Source organism: Photinus pyralis, unplaced genomic scaffold, assembly GCF_008802855.1.
Source record: "Photinus pyralis isolate 1611_PpyrPB1 unplaced genomic scaffold, Ppyr1.3 Ppyr1.4_LG5, whole genome shotgun sequence".
Classification (NCBI taxonomy): Eukaryota; Metazoa; Arthropoda; class Insecta; order Coleoptera; family Lampyridae; genus Photinus; species Photinus pyralis.
This window is the reverse complement of record NW_022170596.1, coordinates 4075162-4089000: the sequence shown is the minus strand read 5'-3', so window position 1 is coordinate 4089000 and position 13839 is coordinate 4075162. Positions and strand designations below refer to the sequence as shown.

At 35.1% G+C, this 13839-nt stretch overlaps 1 protein-coding gene across 3 annotated transcripts in view; it reads left to right on the top strand.

Moving 5' to 3' along the window:
• Positions 1-13839, top strand: part of LOC116170852 (inactive dipeptidyl peptidase 10-like) — a 226028-nt gene that overhangs the window by 46707 nt on the left and 165482 nt on the right. The window lies entirely within an intron of this gene.

Sequence of the window (13839 nt, the reverse complement as noted above, 5' to 3'; positions counted from 1 at the left end):
ATAATGTACACTGTATACTGTACGCCGATGATGCAACGATAATTTCTACCGATCAGAACTCTAAAAATGCATACTCTACCATTCAAGAGTGCATCAAGATTATTGACGTATGGTGTGCCAATAACACCCTAAAACTAAACCATGATAAGACTAATGTCTTGCCATTATCATTGAGAAAAAATATTCCCAATAGTGAATTAAAAACTAGTTTCCTAGGTTGTGTTATCGATGCCAAACTAGATTTCAACCATCAGTGCAGAAGTCTAACAAAAAAGTTGCACAGGTCAATATTTCTATTAAATCGACTACGAAGCAATACTTCCCTAAATACAATTCGATCTGCTTACTACGCTTTTGTTCATTTCTTACGCAATCCTTGCTTGGGGCCACAGTTCCCACTGGCGGAGTATTTTTAGATTACAACGCAGAGCTGTTCGCGTAATAGGGGCATTGGATATAGAGAAGATTGCCAAAAAACGTTTGTTAAACTACAAATCCTGACTGTCCCGTGCATTTATATTTTAGAAGCCGTATGTTATACTAAACGTAATAAATCTCAGAACATACTGCAACATGAAATACACCAACATGACACTAGGAACAAAAATAACATACGCGCTGAATTTTGTAGGCTACGCAAATCGCAAGATGGTATTTTGTACCAGTCGAAATTTTTATATAACTGTTTGCCCCCACACATAAAACAATTACCGTTGCCTAAGTTTAAAAACAAAATTAGGAATTTTTTATTGTCGAAAGCTTTTTATACGTTTGATGAGTTTGTGAATAACTGTAAATGTCTTTAGTTTCTTTTTATTCTATGAATGTAAACCTAAATGTTTTTGTGTTAGTTTAGAATTATGTACGACAAGTGTAAGTGTACACAGTAGCACAATATATCATATTATTATTATTAAAGACAGTAACTGTTATATAAACCTTTTTTTTATATCTCTTGTACTTTCGATGATATAAGACATTACCTAATGGAAATGACCAATTTTAGTTTTTTTAAATTTACGTCGAACCTATTCGACATTTTGAATTTCCACAAGGAAATTTTAAATAAGCATCTAAAACGGCAAAACATTGTCTATTTAACCAATTCTCTTTCTTTAATAATAAGAAAGTTACCCATGCAATCCCACCCGATCTGGGACACACCGTATAGGAAAATGAAATAATAATCATTATTTATTCGTTAACGAAAAGGTTCTTATTTTTTTTATTATCCCGATGAAAGAAAATACACGTTAGTAAATGGGGAGTGAGACAGTAATTGAAATAGTGGTGTGATACCACGCATAATTTTAGTTTGAGTAATTATTTTCTTTGTCAAAAAGACTAATTACGCTATTCATGGTTCGACTTTGATTTAAGAGGGGCACTCCTGCCGATAAGTGGCGACAGAGTAGAATACGACCTCAGTTTTAAACATACGAATAAGAGGCCTATTCTCTAACACGTAACATTGTGCGGCCAATGTTGTTACATAACGGTTATCGTTCGGCAACGACTTTCTCTATTCTGTATGACATATAACATATGACAGTGATAGCTGTCGTTCAAGATCAAATCGTTACCATTACGAAATCGTTTGTTAACCACAATATACAGAATAGACCCCTAAGTCTTTTGCGAATGAGTAGAAAGTTGGAAAAAAGAAGGCTTGGTTTAGGTATTAAAGGATTTAGGCGCAGATCGAAAACAAAATAACCGATAAATCGAAATCCAAACTTAAACGACAATTGATTTTTATTTGTCCAAAGAGCACCAATCTTTAATAGGTACTTCACAATAATGGGGTGAACTAAAATGTACACTTTAAAATCGAATTGATTAATATTAAATGATATTTGTATGCTTTTAGCAAAGAGTCTTTGCTTTTAGATTGACAATTTAATGTGTTTAGTATCGCTACTATTACAGAGATGTCGCTTTAAATAAACACTTTTTGAAATCCAAAATTAGTACCTACCTAATACAGATTTCCACCTAGCGTTTTGAGTGGGAATTTCGAGTCAATATGTGTGGTTTCGCCACAGCAATACTATGCGCTCTTACATGCATTCCGGCGTTTTGTACATTACTAATTCACATCTTATGCCATTGCGCCCTCCCTTTCAGCAATTGTATAAAGTAGTGGATCCCCTCCTCTTGAGGAGCACCCTTAAAGAAACTGAACTAGGCCATTATTAGATAAAGAGAAGATTTGATAAGACATTGTAGAATGATAATGGTCCAGATGTTTTCTTTTGTATAGAATTTCTCGTATCATTTGAAATTATTTGTTAGGTTTTATTTTTATGTAATTTGCACATGTCTGTGTTAAAAGTAAATGGGGCCTGGATAAGACATTAATTAATAACATTCTGTTTATGTGATAAGACAAGTATTGTATAAAGTTGCAGATACATTTGTGTGTTTAAAAGGAACGTGGGGGTAGAGTTGCTTCAATACGTTTGTTTATAAAATCAGTGTTGGAAGAAACGAGAGAGATCTCCGTCGCTCCGTTATGCTAGGATAGTTTATCTACGAACAATTGGCTTTGCACGCGTACTTTCTTTTAATGTAGCCAAATGTGCTGTTGTCACATTTACTAATAAACCACCGTCCTGTAACCAATACAGGAACACAGAATTTTAGAGAAATTGGGGAAAAATTTGATACGAACTTGACGGATACCGGACAGGAACCAGACGCGAAGGGTTGACACGAGGTCATGAGGGAGTCCTAACAGAAAAAAAAGTGAACCTGAGAGCGCTTAAGTGAAACTTGCTGCCAAGGGGTGACGAGCATTGGGAGGAACTTGAGAAGCTGAGATCAGCTGATAAAGAGAACTTCAGGCCGCTTTAAACAAAATTCTTGAGGAGGACATGAAGGTAATTTGAGAACTTCTGTGAACATAAAAATAACTAGAAAAGGATTTGGTAGAAATTTGAAAGACGTTTGAGGGCAGATTTGACAAGGAAGAATTGTATGGAAGTTTCAGAATCTTGGCTAAAAGAAAAATGGAAGAAGAGATTAAGTAATACATGTACAGGCGACCCTAGACGAATGCGCGTTGAGCGGCAAATTCAAATATACCCAATGGCGGTGTTATTGGTAGAAATTCTAGCCAATGGTGACTGAGAAACACTGGGTGAGTACGTCAGGAAAGTTTAAGAGGGAGTGTGGTAGATATTTAAAAAGGAAAATTGAGAGAAGCTAGAGGAGGTGCTTCAGGTGTGTTTGAAAGTGAGTTGAGAGACGATCATGGAAGGCCATATTAATGAATAGGGACCACTGTTTGGCGAATCCATATAACAAACTCCTCATTGTGAAGGTGGGAATTTGTCCAGTGGACAATTCACCGCGCGGGATTTTTGTTAAAGCGGACCTTCCACGTGCATTCATTTCATCGAACTTGGAGTATACACTCCTGCGAACAGACCAAGAAAAACCGTGGAGGTCGCCATCGTTGGTGCGGAGCGAAGAGACATAAGCGAGATGCATTTACGTATGTAGTATATGAGAAACCGGAAACAAAGTTTAAATATACCGGAAGTGAACTTCATAAAAAATGTCGAAATACGTTCAGGGTCTGTTTCAAGCGCGTACAATATATTTGTTTCGTTCTTTTTAAAACTCAATACTTGTGGAAAAAGGGGAAATTTTCGGGTATCAGTTTGAATTAGCTGAAATTTTACAATAATCCGTACGGTAAGGTTGCGACGAATTTGTGCGGGAAGTTCAGCTCTCCTTTACAAAAAAATTAAGCGGAATAGTTATAACAAGTATAAATTGTGCACAACTCTTGTGCAGATAAAGCGCATTTTTTTAACCGAAACAGATTTTGTTTTGACATCATCAATGGATGTAATTCTTGCACACCTCTCAATCGCCCTTTGTAAGCACCCTCTTCCGACAATCCGTTCTTGAGGAATAAGGGAATATACCCGATCACGATAAGAGGTTGAGGAGGAGGGCTATGGTTGGTAGAAATTAATTCCTTTCGTTGAGACCTTTCATTAGAGTACCATGAAGGATAAAACTAGTTTCCCCCCTCCCCCTCCTGATGGCCGTCTGGCACACCTTCAAGGTATAGGCTACCTACTGCAAAAAATTCCAGGACTCTAGGACCATTCCTCTAGAAGTAGTTCGAAACGGCAGAAGTGGGTCCGGACGGATGGACGGACAAAACGCAAACAATAGCACATTTTTTTTAATTCTTAAAAATGCGCTAAAAATTAAATTTAATGAAGATAAGAAAAAAATGCAGAGGACCCAGCGGTAATTCTCTCTCTTCTTCTCTGGCACGAGAGGTTTCGGCGGCTGTGAAAATAATTTAAATATTCCTACGGGAACGGTTGCAAACAGCAAATTAAATACGGTCTCTTATTTTCCTCTACGGATCGCTTTATCAAATTAACCCATTAATTTCTACCTTATATTTCAAACTGCTAAACAGAAATAAACACTTCTAGATACCAGGTGTTCATATACAGGGTGATCTCTAAAACTGGTAATTTCTAGGCGGAAAGCGGTTTTTTTATTACAATACAATTTAATTTTAAAACCAATTTACAATGACTAATAGTAGTCATTTAATCACAGTTTCTTTTGTAAAGATGATGAGCTCCCACGCTTAGTGTGTTGGGAGTAGTTAGTACCATTGGCATTGACAAGACTTTCACTTTTGCTTTTGTCGTGAGAGTGACAGGTCTATCTTTGCGAAGAATGTCGGTTTGAATTGGAAAATTCTAAAGTAATCACACTAAAATTGTTTAAACTAATTATCTAAGCGTCTTCACGCGAATGGGACAGGGGTGTAATCTTCTTGAGGTGATGTTATTTTCGTATAATTTCTCTTTGTTAATACAAATACCGGAAATTGCAAACTTGGAGGTAACCTGTTGATAATTGCCTTTGTCGATAATTTATAATCTTGACCAACGTCATGGCGAATTGCTCTGCAATTGATTACATGAAATATAGAAGTTGCTACTATCCAATCAACTGTAAATTGCAGTTTAATTTATCTTTTGCCTTTGTTGTTAGTGTTAAAGCAAGGCAATTGATTTAATTAATGTATTTATCTGTCTGTCTGTGAATGAGATTAGATTAAGTTACATATAGCGTTTCTGAAAATGTGCTTTTAGTTAAGTGCTATCTTGCACAGACTGCCAATTTATTTACAGATTAATAAAGCAAGTAAAACTGGTAATTTATTTACTATTTATGAAATTAAATATTATTTGTGTATTTGGATTGTTCTTTGCCAAGACAAAGGTTATACCCACTGGTGCCCGAGGATTCACAAAGCTTGTATTCATTTATTTTATATTTTTATGTACTTTTTGGCGTGACAGGTACACGCCTGGCCAGGCCCGAATTTAGCATGGGACCATGTGGGCCCGGGTCCCAAATTTGGGCAATAATTCTACAGTACTTCATTAATATAAAAAATGTTTTGAGTACTAATTAAATCAATCTGAGCAAATTAGAACGAAAACCGTATTATCACTTTGTTGTAAAGAGTACAAAAACATTGCATATTTATGATTTAAACCTTTTTTTTGTAACTTACGATTTAATGGAAACCAAATAAAGATTATTATTATTATTTCTAGATACAAATGTTGGTAGGCTTTTAATTGTTTGGGGGACGGGGGCGGCGATTTCGAGGAGCCCATTGGCGCAAAATATTTAGATACGGTCCTGCACCTGCCGCCCAAAATTATATGAACTTTGTCAAATCTCGATGGCCACCAGAAGACCCGCTTCCCCTGACTAGCCATGGACAATTTCCTTTTCACCACTCGGTAATGCTTAATTGTTAATATGTGGATGTCATGTCTAACATGAAATATATAGTGATATTTATTTAGAAGTAGACATAGGGATTTACATGTACCTATTGTTTTCCTTATGTCTACTTTTAAATGACAAAATTTCGTTTGAAGGGCGCCTAATTTTATCTATCCAAAATAACTTTCCAAAACAAATAAACATCTGGTTGTCATATTTTGAATATTGTTGCTTTGGCTTAACAGAAAATACATCTCTTACGCTCCTTAAAGTACCGGGACTACATCAATTGACAACTTTTTCTTCAGGTGAATACACAGCACACGAACGAAAATAAAAATACCAAGTTAAATTAATTAATGTGGCAGCCTCTGCCAGATCTTTACTTGTTTTAAAAAGTTATTTTGGTTGCATAAAATGAGGCGCCCTTCAGAAAAATTTTGTTGTTTAAAAGTAAACAAAGAAAAACCATACCCATAAATCCCTACGTCTACTTCTTAGTAAATACCACTATCGATTTTACCAATTCTGTTTTTCATTAAAAAATCGTATCGATTTAAACGATATTTTTTCAGGAATACACCGTTCTGTACGAACGAATTACTCTTTATTTTTATTAATGAACACTTCAAAAGTTGCGAGCCCTTAAACCCATCAGATTACCAACAAGAGCAGTCTTTGTGTCCCCAATTATTCCAATGTCCATGACGTTCGTGGTCCCTATGTTTATACGACTCTCTTTCATGGTGTCGCTTAGGTCTCCACCAATTATCCCGACATCCGTCATGTTTACGCCAAGAGCCATGGTAGTCATCGTCATTATCCCAGCATTTGGAATCATGACCGTGACGAGGTTTTCTAATACAATCGGATGAAGCGCAAATCTAGAAGTCATAGCTTAATGTTAATCTCATTTTTGTTAATGTATTGTGACTTACCGTATAAGAGAATATTATGCATGCTGCGAAGATTACCGGAAGAAACTTCATTTTCAAGAATACCTTCGATAAGTTGAGTACCTTCTTTTATATGTATCACTTTTATTTCTGTATGTAAAACAATCACGTCTTGTTATTGTTTGCGTCACGAAAGAATAAAGAAAGCACGTGGTGTATTAAACGCAGTTCTTGTGTAGCGGTAAAAATACAATAACAGATGTTGATATCCTCAAGGTCGTGGGGAAATAGCGATGAAAAGGGGCGCCGTTGAGAGGACGCAATTTTATTTTTTACATATCAAGAAAGAGTTACTCTAAAATAAAATCATGGCGGGGTTGCAGCTCTTCTTCCGCGGCTGCCATCTTGAAAAAAATAAAAATTAACCTATCATTTTTTGTTACTGCTTGGTCAAGTATTATAGTAGATTGTTCTGCAAGTAAAGAAAAGTGACAGTTTTCCAGTGAGTGAAAATTTTCATGAGCTGGAAAACCACATTTCTTACGTGTAGAACATGCTATTTTTTCGTGCACTTCGGATTTAAAAGATATTAATCAGATTTTAGATCGCCAAAGTCTAGTTTAAAATTGTTACTTTTATTTGAAATATAATCATTTTACCCGGAATTATATAATTATTTATATACATTGTTCTATATTAAATAAATGGCAAAAAGTACCTAGGTAAATGAATTAATTTATGTGACCAATAGACAAAGTTGTTTGCTGAGGAGTAATTCTCTTCCTTCGCGACCTTATAACGAAAGGTAGTGTGGTAGCGTAGGCACTTAATTTTCTTTCATGTCCAAATCGTTTCAAAACGTGTAGAAGGGCAATATGCAAACGATGTTTTCTTCGAGAACGTATTACATGACAGCCTCTGGTTGACTATAAAGAATATTCCGGAAAGACAACATAATATGACGTTCAGCATGATAGCCCTTATCGCGTTACCATACAAATGCAAATAGTCTTCGTGTGCAATAGCTTACATGTGCAGGAGACACCATTATAATTTGCATAATGTAAAATATTTCTACAAAGCGAAATTATTCAAATATCGCATGTTAACTAATTATCTGTTGTTTGTTTGTAACTATACAAGCGTATGAAGTTAGCCATAAATTAGAGTGTTAGTTCGTTTCAAATTTTAAAGCCCTCGGAAAGATATCGGCCTCCTTTCATATATAAAATATGCTCCATAGTACCATAGTGTATACACTAAATATGGTGAAAAATATTACGTAAATTGCATATCTGATTTGACTTTAATTCGGCATGTCCGCTGACATTAAATTGACTACTAGTAAACCATGTTATTGACGATGTAGAGGAGTTGGAAAGGCTCTTTGTTATATTCGTAAAACTAGTCACTAAATCCGAAGAATTTAAAGGCGACTTAAATATAAATAATTTTTTCTATTTCGGTGTCACAATACTCACAATGATGATTTTGTACAACTGTTTTCGGCCGAAAACAGTTGTACAAAGACAGTGATTATAGTCGTTTTTTTTTGGTAACTCATCTGTTAAGTTGGCAGTTACTAGTTAGTACAAGTAGGTACTTCGTTGGGTACTTCCATGTTTGAACTTCAAAATGTCAGTCTTACTACGCTGCCAACCTAAAACTTAACGGCATAAAAAGTGTTCCCAACATAAAACATGTTAGTTCTAATGTTCCCTATAGTTTCTGATAATGATTTTTTTAATTAAGTTAAACCACCGAAATAGAAAAAATAGTATGAAAAACGCGTGTTACAATGCTTCATTGTAATACTCCTATCTTGCGGACACTCGTGGCTACGCTTCGCGTCGCCACTCGTGCCACAAGATAGTCGTATTACAATAGGTCGCATTGTAACACTTGTCTTTCAATATACTATAATAGATATTAGAGATAACTACATGTATCAATGCATAATATGCGCCACGTGTTCCAAAGCCGTGAATGAACTTTGTTCTCTGTCATACTAACCCGATCATCTGTGGATATCTCTGACCTGGAGAAAACTGAAGACGCACACAGCAAGCATTGAATCTACATACCATCAAATAGGAACCATGACCTAGGGGAATTTTAACACATCTGTGGAGATCGACGCCACATCATCTAATACGGATGAGAAGGTATCGTGAAACAAACGTGTTATTTTTGTGTAATCCAAAGGACCGTAATATAAATACCTTAGGGACACTGCTTTCAATAATTTGTTATTATATTGGTGATCAAATGTAAGGGGAAGCACTAAGTTGTAAATTTTCAACGCAAAAACGTTTTATATTTCCTGTGTGTTTTAATAGGACTTAATTGGGGGAAGTTAATTGTGAACTAGTTTTATTTTTTATATTATTAAATTTTTAGAACTTCTCCGATTTAGCTACAAAATTATGTTAGCCCTTTAAGAGTAACATTTTTTCTAAATTTTTAACATCTTTATATCAAGATTATTAAAAAACGAAACTAATATTAGATGTGAAAGTGATCACTTAGGAATATATTATAATTCTTATTACGCAATCAAATCCATATTTTTTCAAATCACGAAAAAGGGGTTGGTATTTGGGTGTACGTAGAACCAGAAGGAATTGCTTTTTTTAAAATTTAATATACACAACCATTTAGTGAAGATTTATTGTCGACCAGATTGAACAGGACTAAACGGATGTGGATTGGAATAAAAGCATTTTTGAAGTCTTTAATCGTCATCCAAAACCCATACCCGTTCACTATAAGGTACTCGTAATTATTGTTAATGCTATCAAACAAGTAAAATAGGCGTCATGTGCTCTTTTTGGGTCAAACTTACAATGGTAAAGTAAAAATTTAAAGGTTTTCGTTTAAGATATGCGAGGAAACATTAAGAAAATTGGCAATTTCGGAATACCCCATATTTTTTAGTTAATAGAGATACTGATAAATGTTTATTACAAAGGTTTCTTTATAATAATTGTTGAATATACGTGGCCCGGTGAAGAAGTTATCCGACCTAATTTTTGTAAATCAAACGCCTTGTATATTTTATTCTAGAACGATGGCGTATTAGATTATTTTATCAAAAATATAACAAAATAATTAAAAAAATTCAATATTGGCTTATAAAGATTAAAAAAGAATTTTAAAAAAATTCACATTTTTTTATTCATTTGAACATGTTTTTAATTTTTTAATTTTTATCTTTGGAACCTTTTTTGAATTTTTGAACCATTTGAATCTTTCTTGAATATCATCTCTAGTGTTTACATGTTTACAAACAGAATTTAATATTCTTTTCAATTTAAAATATATAGGGTGTTCCTAAAAAAATAAGGTCAGGTCCAATAACCTTTTTAACTGAGCTCATATAATCATTTTGAAAATGACAGATTATTCAACAATCGTTTTAAAAAAACTTTGATTGTGCATTCTAATGACATCTGTCATTCTTACTTCAAATGCACGATATAAAATGACGTTCAGAACATAGGACAATTCTGTTTCTATGGAACGGATGAACCTAAGCTTGCTATGTTTGACGTCTCTAAATTAAATTCAGAATTGTCAGACGCTTTACAATGATTTATATGGCTTCTGCTATAAAATAAAGTTTTGTATTATACACGACGATAAAAGGAAACTAACCATCTCGTGAAACATCTTTCACTCAATGGTTAAAATATCACTTTATCGGCTTGTATAATAAATAGCTATTACCTGCTTTAATTGGGGTTGCTTTCTAGTTGGCGAAAAACCGGACCTAGCGAAAAATCTTGGTTGACATTAAAATAGGAAGGTGGAGAAGATGCGATAGGTTTAATGGTGCCATTACCTGCGGTTGGGAGCTTCATTACAAAATCTATATCGGTATGTTTGTTAGCAGGAAACAAACCTAAATTGGTTCGGTCCCGAAAGGGACGTTATGTGATCAGCGCTTGATGTCAGAAAAGTCTAATTCTCTCTATTTTCTTTATGCAAGCATCTTTCTATCAAAACATTTTGCCATTTGCGATTTACATAACACAATGTGCAACAACGAGGTCACAAAAAGATGGAATCTGCTTTTTCAATGTAAATACGAGAACATTGTAATGTGCTGCCATTGCTGCCAAACGTTTTACTTTTCCTTCAGCTGCACAATTTTAAACGTTTTATTAGTCAACGTACATTCGAGTGCGACATCTCGAATTTAGTTACAAAGTGGAAAAGATAGCCCTTTTCTCTTCTCTTTCAACGCAATTTGTTTCAGGATGACCTAAGGGTAAGGGTTCGGGAATTGGCAACGTTCCATTTCTACTTCCGCAGATTCTCCGTTCTTATTCTGCAATTTTATTATTGCAACCGGAATGATAACTTTATAGAATAACTCTTGCAAGAGAAATACATTAAAATATACGGTTGCGTTGCCAAAAAATACTTCTGGAAAGTGTAGGGAATTGTTCAATAAATTAATGAGCGTAGGAAGTCAAGTGCAAATTACGTTACTAGTCAATTTCGGCGATAAAAATAAATTAAAAGTGTTTTCGACTAAATTTAATCAACTAAATTACGTTTGTCTCGGATTCTTTCGGATTGGAAAAATAACGCGGAAAGGATTTGTAAAATTTCATTTTGTATTACGATTGCGTTCATAATTTTATTTCGTCCTCAAGAGTGGTAGAATTAGAGAGGCGGAGGGATTGTATTAACATCGGTTCGCCTGTGGGCGATTCGATTTCGCCGAAAACGTTATGGCGAGAGTATATTTCTAAGTAAAACCAGAGTCTACCACCAGAGTTTTCACTTTTAAAAAATGGACAAATGACAATTGAAAACCAACTCCATTCAAGATGTCAACATCAAGAAGTGAAGAGACTTCGACAAAATCAATGCTCTAGTTCGCGAAGACCGTCGCCGAACCATTGATCAACTCCGTAATATCATGGAGCTCAACTGTCTCTCCTCGTCCCAAAAAAGCTCGTCAAGTGACATCAAGACAACATCCATTTATTTTTTCGATTGCAGAGGTATTGTGAACGCGGAGTTTGTTCCTCTGGATCGATCTGGCCACCAAAAGTTCTACTTGGAGGCTTCAAAAAGATTAAGGGAGAGTATCCGGAAGGAAAAGGCAGATCTTTGGCGCACAGACGATTGATACTTCCACCCTGACAACTCGCCGACCCACACCTCCTTCTCTACGTAAGCAGTTTATGACCAAAAACGGCATGTCATCGATTGCCCTCCCCTCCCCGCACACACTCAACGGATCTACCCGCTGTTATTTCTTTTTGTTCCCCAGACTCAAAAGGGATATGATAAGAAAGTGTTCTGCTACTGTGGAAGAAATGGATTAATTTATAACAGTATTATTTATCACTCACATGCACCATTTATAATATCGCGAACTATTTTTTACTTCGGCGTTGAAATTGGAACTCACTGAAACTCAACTCCATTTTTGCACATCCGCCTTCGTTTTTATCGCCGGAACGGAAGATGCTAGAGCCCTGAAACTTGATATGCAGATGATCCTTTGGCCCCAAGACGAACCCTATTAAGGATGACGAAAGTATGCAGTAACTGTCTGACACTCCGTTGTACCCGTTTATTTGTTTTAGAAATTCCAACAATCAAGGAGATTTGAATTCCAAAATAATGCACTAAAGTTGCTAAATATGTACGTAAATGTTCACTAATTTTCAGCAACTGACTTGCATTGCATTTATACAATCTTTCAAAATAAGCATATTCCCTTCAGAGAAAACAAGCGAATAATAAATTTTCCTATCTATGTACATACATCTTAGATGGACCACATCAAACCATTAGAAGTTTTAGCTAACCACCCACACAACTTGTGAAAGCAAGTGCATTAACAATTTACGCCACAGTAATGAATTGCTTTTATAAAAAGCTTCTAACGCTCTGATGTAGTCTATTTAAAATGATAGGGAACTTGTACGTATAAAAAAAATCTCTCTGTATTACTGTGTGCAGTTATAATTCTTAATCAGCTGAAACCCCTAATAATTTATTACCTACACAACTTTTGGTCAACACCTGAAATATATTTTGGGCATCAATAGAAAAAATCTGACATGAAAACACTATTCGGGTCGCACAAAGAATTCGAATAAACACATTGATTGACGATACCAAACCTTTATTTCGAGCCACATGAAGCAATTAAAAAATCCCTGAAAAACGGGAAAGATTACAAAGATTGTTTGGACATAATAGCGCGCATGAGGTGGTCGATAATTAAAAAATAAAAAAAATCTTAAATTACGTACAGATTTTTAAGAATCCAAATAATCGGGTCGTGAAGAGTTAGCGATATTTTGGCGCACTTATACAAGACACAAATACACTCGCCAACAGCTTCAGGAAACCTCACTTCTTCTTTAATAAACTGCTTTGCTGACTCCCACTACGACCTAACCGCATATCAGACGTATGAGCATGTTTATTTTTTATATTTATATACAGAGATACCTATAACATTTATTTTTCAATATACACATTCTCGATAATCCATGCAATAAAGAAAATCTTACAAAAACTGGTTTGGACATATACCCCGCACGCAGTTGATCTTAAAATTACTCAAGTTATTTTCTTAATCATCCAAATAAATAACGCAAATTTGACCAGATATGCCTTACTTCCAACAACTTATCTAAAAGGAATAGATTTTTTATTCTTTTAATTACACCACTAGAAAAAAATATCAGTTAGTAAGTGGGGACGGCGCAGCTGAAAAAGGTAAATGAAAAGCACACTCCATCAATCTCAAAGTAAATTCAGTAACTGTGATTTTTTGTCATTCAATTATAATTAGTCATAAAAAAATCGAGCTAAGAAAAATCTTAAGATGTTTTTAAAGAAGACGCGTACTTCGTACAAATAGTAATAAATGGTAAAATATGGTTTAAATGAACACCGGTTTCTAAGAGAAACATAATAATACTAAGCAAAATTGATAACTACGCACAGTTGCTATCTGAAAGGAAAACTATTTCGTGCTTACAACATTTTTACAAACAAATTAGTAACCTTGCTAATGCAGAGCTCCCGTATACTGGATTTCTTGGTAATACGTAGAAGGCGTGGCGTTGTAACGGGAGCCCGCTAGATCGTTGATTTTTGAATTGTTTGGGCC